The sequence below is a fragment of the Phodopus roborovskii genome, unplaced genomic scaffold (genome assembly GCF_943737965.1).
Source record: "Phodopus roborovskii unplaced genomic scaffold, PHOROB, whole genome shotgun sequence".
Classification (NCBI taxonomy): Eukaryota; Metazoa; Chordata; class Mammalia; order Rodentia; family Cricetidae; genus Phodopus; species Phodopus roborovskii.
This window is the reverse complement of record NW_026126424.1, coordinates 14,209,625-14,218,005: the sequence shown is the minus strand read 5'-3', so window position 1 is coordinate 14,218,005 and position 8,381 is coordinate 14,209,625.

Here is an 8,381-nt window from a genome sequence, read left to right as displayed (position 1 = left end):
TTTTTTTTTTTTTTTTTTTTTTGGCTATAACACCTTATCTGCTGTATTTTGTTAGAAAGATGAACCTTAGTTCCTATACACAAGCAATGACCTGTGGCAGGCATGGAAAGTGGAAATGACTAGGGGCTTGGCTATTTCCCCCAAACCAGTTTTTCTTTGTGGATTTTTAGCTGACTCAAAACTGGAAGGGAAACTTTTGTTCTCTGTTCAAAGTGGGAAGCAGTGAGCAGTGAATAATTATTCTGCTTTAAACCAAGATTCTGGATCTCTGCGGGTCCACTGGGAGTTCCTGCGGGCAAGATCCTTGCCCCCCAAATCCGGGCCCCTGCCAAAGAACGAGGTCTCAGCTGGAGAGCGCCAGTTTTCAGTGAGATCCCACTACCCTGCAAAACCTTCTCAAGTTCCAGCCCAGCCCTTGTCCTCTTCTGCCGGCTATTGGCCAGAGGTGAGTCTGGGCCCAATTGGGGCTGCCTGTCCCCTTCAACCTTTTTTCCCCTCTCCCCCACCTGAACTCCCTGGATTGGCCCCTGATCCTGCTGCTCCTGTCTCCGGTCCCCATTGAGAGCACCCTTGGAGCTCTGATACACCCCCACCCATCCCAACCTCCAACCTAGCCCCCCCCCCCTACCCTGTGCCCTACCCCACCTACCGTCCTGCCACTCTGGTTGAGCACTGGGACAGAGGGTGGAGCCAACAGTCCACCCTACTTCGGAGACCTCTCGGAGCAACTCTGAACAAAGGAGACCTGACTATCCACGTGGGACCACCTGTAATTTCCACCAGCTTGGTCCCTGACCCCGCCTCCAGTCCTCTGCTGGAGTCCCAGGCCCCTCCCAGAGATCCGCCTATCTCTGCAGGTCCACTGGGAGTTCCTGCAGGCAAGATCCTTGACCCCCAAATCCGGGCCCCTGCCAAAGAACAAGGTCTCAGCTGGAGAGCGCCAGTTTTCAGTGAGATCCCACTACCCTGCAAAACCTTCTCAAGTTCAAGCTCAGCCCTTGTCCTCTTCTGCCGGTCATTGGCCAGAGCTATTGGCCAGAGGACCACTGTGAGTACCTGCTGGCATCTTCTTCTGGATCCTCATCCTTGACCCCATCCCTGGATCCCTGTCTGCAGAGAAACCTAGAGAGCTTGGACCACACAGAGCTACAGACATTGAATCTTTGATCCACATAAGCCCATCGGGGAAGGACCATAGAGAGAGGGAAGACACACCACCAACACCTACTGGAAGAAACTATGGGAAGAAGGCAATACAAGAGAACACCTAACAACAGAAAGACAAACATGACACCACCAGAATCTAGGGAATCTACACCAACTAGAATGGAACACAACAACAAAGCAGAAGAAGCAGAAGGGTACGACTTAAAAATCACCATCATAAAAATGATAGAGGCCCTCAAAGAAGATATGAGAAAATCCCTTAAAGAAATGGAGGAAAAAACAAACAAAAAAGTGGAAGAAATGAACAAATTCCTTAAGGAAAGTACAGAAAGCCAAGAAAAAACAATTAACCAGGTGAAGGAAACGGTTCAAGATTTGAAAACCGAAATTGAGAAAATAAAGGCAACACAAATGGAAGGAAAGCTGGAAATTGAAAAGCTGGGCAAAAAATCGGAAACCACGGACACAAGCATAACCAATAGAATTCAAGAGATGGAAGAGAGAATCTCAGGCGCAGAACATAAACTAGAAGAAATAGATTCATCGACCAAAGAAAACCATAAATCCAACAAATCCTTAACACACAACATCCAGGAAATGTGGGACACCATGAAAAGGCCAAACCTAAGAATAATAGGCATAGAGGAAGGTGAGGAAGCCCAGCTCAAAGGTGCTGAAAACATATTCAACAAAATCATCGAGGAAAACTTTCCAAATCTGAAGAAGGACATGCCCATGAAAGTACAAGAAGCATACCGAACCCCAAATAGGCTGGACCAAAGAAAAAAAGACCCCTCGACATATAATAATCAAAACACCTAGCATACAGAATAAAGAAAGAATATTAAGAGCAGCGAAGGAAAAAGGACAGGTAACATATAAAGGCAGACCTATCAAAATTACACCTGACTTCTCCATGGAAACCCTCAAGGCCAGAAGGTCCTGGATAGATGTTCTAAAAGTATTAAGAGAACACGGATGCCAGCCTAGGCTACTATATCCAGCAAAACTCTCAGTCAATATAGATGGAGAGAACAAGATATTCAATGACAAAACCAGATTTTCCCAATATGTATCTACAAATCCAGCCCTACAGAAAGTATTGGAAGGAAAATTCCAACCCAAGGAAGGTAACTACGCCCACAAAAATGTAGGCAACAGATAATCCAACTACACCAGAAACCTAGGGTGAAGCAGAACAAATATATTCACAATACCACTGCCAACAACAAACCTACACCAAACAAGCATCAACAATCAATGGACCTTACTCACCCTCAACATTAATGGTCTTAACTCACCTATAAAAAGACACAGGCTAACAGAATGGATACGAAGACAGAATCCATCCTTCTGCTGCATACAAGAAACACATCTTAGCTCCAAAGATAGACATTACCTCAGGGTAAAGGGTTGGGAAAAGATTTTCCAATCAAATGGAAATAAGAAGCAAGCAGGCGTAGCTATCCTAATATCTTACAAGTTAGACTTCAAACCAAAACTAGTCAAAAGAGATGAAGACGGTCATTTCATATTCATCTCAGGAGAAATCCATCAACACAAAGTCTCAATTCTGAACATCTATGCCCCTAACACAAAGTCACCCACATTCGTAAAAGAAACACTACTAAAACTCAAAGCTCATATAAAACCTCACACACTTATAGTGGGAGACTTCAATACACCACTCTCAACACTAGACAGGACCACAAATCAGAAACTCAACAAAGAAACAAAAGAATTAACAGAAGTTATGTCTCAACTGGGGCTAACAGACATCTATAGAACATTCCATCCAAAGACAAAAGAATATACCTTCTTCTCTGCTCCACATGGAACCTTCTCTAAAATCGACCACATACTAGGAGACATAACAAACCTCAACAGATACAAGAGAATAGGAATAGTCCCCTGTATCTTATCGGACCACCATGCTTTAAAATTGGAATTCAACAACAACACAAATAGCAGAAAACCTGCAAACTCATGGAAACTTAACAATGTGCAATTGCACCACTCCTGGGTCAAAGAAGAAATAAAGAAAGAAATTAAAGACTTTCTAATATTCAACGAGAATGAGGATACAACATACCCGAACTTATGGGACACCTTGAAAGCAGTGCTACGAGGGAAGTTCATTGCACTAAGAGCCCATATGAAGAAAACAGAGGATAGTCACTTAAATGAATTAACAGCCCAACTGAAAACCTTAGAACAGAGAGAAGCGAATTCACCCTGCAGGAGCAGACGCCAGGAAATAATCAACTTGAGGGCTGAAATCAACAAAATAGAAACCAGGAAAACAATACAAAAAATCATTGCAACAAAGAGTTGGTTTTTTGAGAAAATCAACAAGATAGATAAATCTTTATCCAAATTAACGAAAAAGCAGAGACAGAACATGCAAATTAACAAAATCAGAAACGAAATGGGGAACATAACAACAGACACAGAGGAAATCCAGTCAATTTTCAGGTCATACTTTGAAAATCTGTATTCCACAAAAATTGAAAATTCAAAGGAAATGGACAAGTTTCTGGATAACTATCACTTACAATAGTTAAATCAAGAACAGACAAACAACTTAAATAGACCTATAACCCGAAATGAAATAGAAGCAGTCATCGAAAGCCTTCCAACGAAAAAAAGTCCAGGGCCAGATGGATTCAGTGCAGAATTCTACCAGACATTCAAGGAAGAACTAATACCACTACTCCTCAAACTGTTCCACAAGATAGAAACAGAAGGTTTATTGCCAAACTCTTTTTATGAGGCCACAATAACTTTGGTACCCAAACCTCACAAAGACACAACTAAGAAAGAAAACTACAGACCAATATCCCTGATGAACATCGATGCAAAAATACTCAATAAAATAATGGCAAACCGAATTCAAAAATACATCAGAGAAATCATCCACCATGATCAAGTAGGCTTCATACCTGGATTGCAGGGATGGTTTAACATACGAAAATCTATCAACGTGATCCACCATATAAACAAACTGAAAAAGAAAAACCATATGATTATCTCCCTAGATGCGGAAAAAGCCTTCGATAAAATTCAACACCCTTTCATGATAAAGGTATTAGAGAGGTCAGGGATAACAGGAACATACCTAAACATAATAAGAGCAATATACAGAAAACCAACTGCCAACATCAAACTGAATGGAGAGAAACTTAAGCCAATTCCTCTAAAATCAGGAACAAGACAAGGCTGTCCTCTCTCTCCATATCTCTTCAATATCGTACTAGAAGTTCTAGCTAATGCTATAAGACAACAAAAGGAGATCAAGGGCATCCAAATTGGAAAGGAAGAAGTCAAACTGTCTCTATTTGCAGATGATATGATAGTTTACATAAGCGACCCAATAAACTCTACCAGGGAACTCCTACAGCTGATAAACACCTTCAGCAAACTAGCAGGATACAAGATAAACTCAAAAAAATCAGTAGCCCTATTTTTTCAGATGACAAAGAGGCAGAGAAAGAAATCAGAGAAACATCACCCTTTACAACAGCCACAAGCAACATAAAGTATCTTGGTGTAACGCTTACCAAACAAGTAAAAGATCTACATAATAAGAACTTTGTGACTCTAAAGAAAGAAATTAAAGAAGATACCAGAAAATGGAAAGACCTCCCATGCTCTTGGATAGGTGGGATAAACATAGTAAAAATGGCAATCTTACCAAAAGCAATCTACAGATTCAATGCAATCCCCATTAAAATCCCACCACAATTCTTCACCGACCTTGAAAGGATAATAATCAACTTTATATGGAAAAACAAAAGACCCAGGATAGCCAAAACAACCCTATACAATAAAAGAACTTCAGGAGGCATCACCATTCCTGACTTTAAGCTCTACTACAGAGCTATAGTTCTAAAAACAGCCTGGTATTGGCATAAAAATAGACAGGTAGACCAATGGAATCGAATTGAAAATCCTGATATTAACCACGCACCTATGAACACCTGATTTTCGACAAAACAGCTAAAATTATACAATGGGGCAAAGACAGCATCTTCAACAAATGGTGCTGGCACAATTGGATGATGGTGTGTAGAAGACTGCAGATAGACCCATGTCTGTCGCCATGTACAAAACTCAAGTCCAAATGGATCAAAGACCTCAACATCAATCCAGCCACATTGAACCTCTTAGAAGAGAAAGTAGGAGGTACCCTTGAACAAATTGGTATAGGAGACCGCTTCTTGAACATAATTCCAGGGGCACAGACACTGAAAGAAACAATTAATAAATGGGACCTCTTCAAACTTAGAAGCTTCTGCAAGGCAAAGGACACAGTTGACAAGACCAAACGGCAGCCCACTGACTGGGAAAAGATTTTCACTAATCCTATATCCGACAAAGGGCTGATCTCCAAAATATACAAAGAACTCAAGAAACTAGTCAACAAAACACCAAATAACCCTATTAAAAAATGGGGTACAGAACTGAAGAAAGAATTCTCAATGGAGGAAATCAAAAAGGCTGAAAGACACTTAAGAAAATGCTCCACATCCTTAGCTATCAGGGAAATGCAAATCAAAACAACTTTGAGATACCATCTTACCTCTGCCAGAATGGCTAAAATTAGAAACAGCAGTGATGACTTATGTTGGAGAGGATGTGGAGAAAGTGGAACACTCCTCCACTGCTGGTGGGAGTGCAAACTCATACAGCCATTTTGGAGATCAGTATGGCGGTTCCTCAGGAAAATGGGAATTAGTTTACCACAGGACCCGGCAATCCCCCTCTTAGGCATATACCCAAAGGATTCACATCAATGCAACAAAGACATCTGTTCAACTATGTTCATAGCAGCACTATTTGTAATAGCAAGAACCTGGAAGCAACCTAGATGCCCTTCAATTTAAGAATGTTTAATGAAGATGTGGCACATCTACACAATGGAATACTACTCTGCAGAAAAAAATAATGGTATCTTGAAATTCGCAGGCAAGTGGATGGCACTTGAAGAAACCATCCTGAATGAGGTAACCCAGTCACAAAAAGAGAAACACAGTATGTACTCACTCATATATGGATTTTAGAACTAGATCAAATGATCACCAGCCTATAATTCACATCACCAGAGGAACTAGGATACAAGTTGTATTCTAAGAGATTCATATAAAGTCCCTCACAGAACTGGGAAGGGACAAGTCCCCCAGACCTCAGGTAAAGTGGGGGAGGACAGCTAATGGAGAGAGAAGTAGGAGAAAATTGAGAGGGAGGAGAGGAAGGCATGTGCGACCAGGAGGATTGAGCCTGGTTAGGAATGGAAAATAGGAAAGAGAGAGAGAGAGAGAGACAGAGACAGAGACAGAGAGAGAGAACATAAAAGAGGGAGCCAATATTGGTTTGAAGATAAAGTTGAACACAAAGAAAGGTCGAGGGAACTACAAGACTGCTCCCAACTAACAATCTCAGCTTCCGTGGAAAGGCTATCATAAATGCCCTTCCCGGAGAGTGAGATCAACAACTAACTGCTCCATGGAGTCCTCAACTAATGCCTGTTGAAAACAGGAGCAAACACCCATACATAAACACTGAGTCGAACTAGAACACAGAAGCAGATGGAGAGGACAAGACCATGCAGTAGAAGTACATAGAGACAGCTTACCTGAACAAGGAGGAGCTAAGGGCCACTAGACTGATAGCTGGGAAGCCAACAGGGGACTGACTCGGACCCCCCTGAATATGGGTCTCAGCCTAAGGTCTGAGCAGTCTAAGAGACCTCAGACAGTGGAGCCAGGATGTATCCCTGGTGCACAAAAGGACTTTGCAAACATATCCCCCATGGAGGGATAACTGCCTTATTCTAGAGATAGGAGAGAAGCCCTAGTCCCTACTTCACAGGACCTGTCAGATCTACATGATCCCAACTGGATGGCATTCCCCTACATATGGTATTGTGGTGGGGGGTTGGGAGGGGAGGGTGTTTAGAGTGCATGGGAGAGGGTAGAGAGGGCAAAAGGGAGGGAAGGAGGGAGGGAGGGCTGGAGGGGAGGGAGGGAGGGAGAGTGAACTGGGATCGACATGTAAAATAATAAATTAAAAAAAAAAAAAAAAAACAACTTTGACTCCAAAATTTAAGTTGAAGAACAAGTTACTGGGGAAAAGTATTTCTATTTTTGTTTCCACAGAAAATGAAAATATGTGGATTCCTTCCAGACTAATGTGGTTTGATCACACCAGACCGCCTGAAACAGAGTACAAGCTGATCCTACATTCCAAACAGCTGGACAAAACAGCCCTACAGACTACAGCTAGGATATCTGAATCTTCTTCGAATCCCCCAAGACAGCGCCCCTTACCAGCAGGAAGTAGTTTGGAAAGAACGACGCCCAAATTCCCAAATATTGTGTATAAATGTTTGTTTTCATTTAATTGGACTTTGTTATATAAAATTAAATAAAAAAAATAAAAAAAAAATAAACCAAGATTCTGAATCTTAGCTCTACTCACATTTTCTGTGAGTTGACTCTTCATTATCAAAAGCTATCCTTCCTATCCCAAGGCATTGCATTTAGCAACATCTCGGTTTGGTACCAAGTGTAGCCTCCTCCCTACAGTGTGACTACCAAAAATACATATGTGCTCTGAAGACCAAAATGACTCCCAGTTGAGAATCACAGATTTAGAGTCATGGAAAGGGGAAGTAGTGGTACCAACCATTATCAGAGACTTGAGGAGAAAGACAGAGGTAAAACGGGGGATGCTCAGAAACAGTTTGTCCATTTCATTTTTGCTCTAGGAATGGATCAATTCTCCCCACTTTATAGTTTGATTTGTTCTTTTGTCAAATGTAATCAGAATTGAAAGCCAACAGTCAGGTAGTAGTGGCACACACCTTTATTCTCAGCACTCAGGAAGCAGAAGCAAGGGGATTTGAGTTCAAGGCCAGCCTGGTCTACAGAGCAATTTATGGATAGCCAGGGTTACACACAGGAACCCTGTCTCCAAAAACCAAACCAACCAACCAAACAAACAAAAACACAAAATTATAGAAAGATATGAGAAAATTAACCCAGAAGGCAGTAAAAAATTCAACCAACAGGTTTTGCTTCAAGTACAGCTTTTCCTATGACATATGAAAATTTACACTACTGTTAAAACAAGCAATAGTGGATTTTGGATAAAGATAAAAAGTGTTTTTAGTTAAGCCATTTACCTCATACCTGTCATCCTAAACATATTCT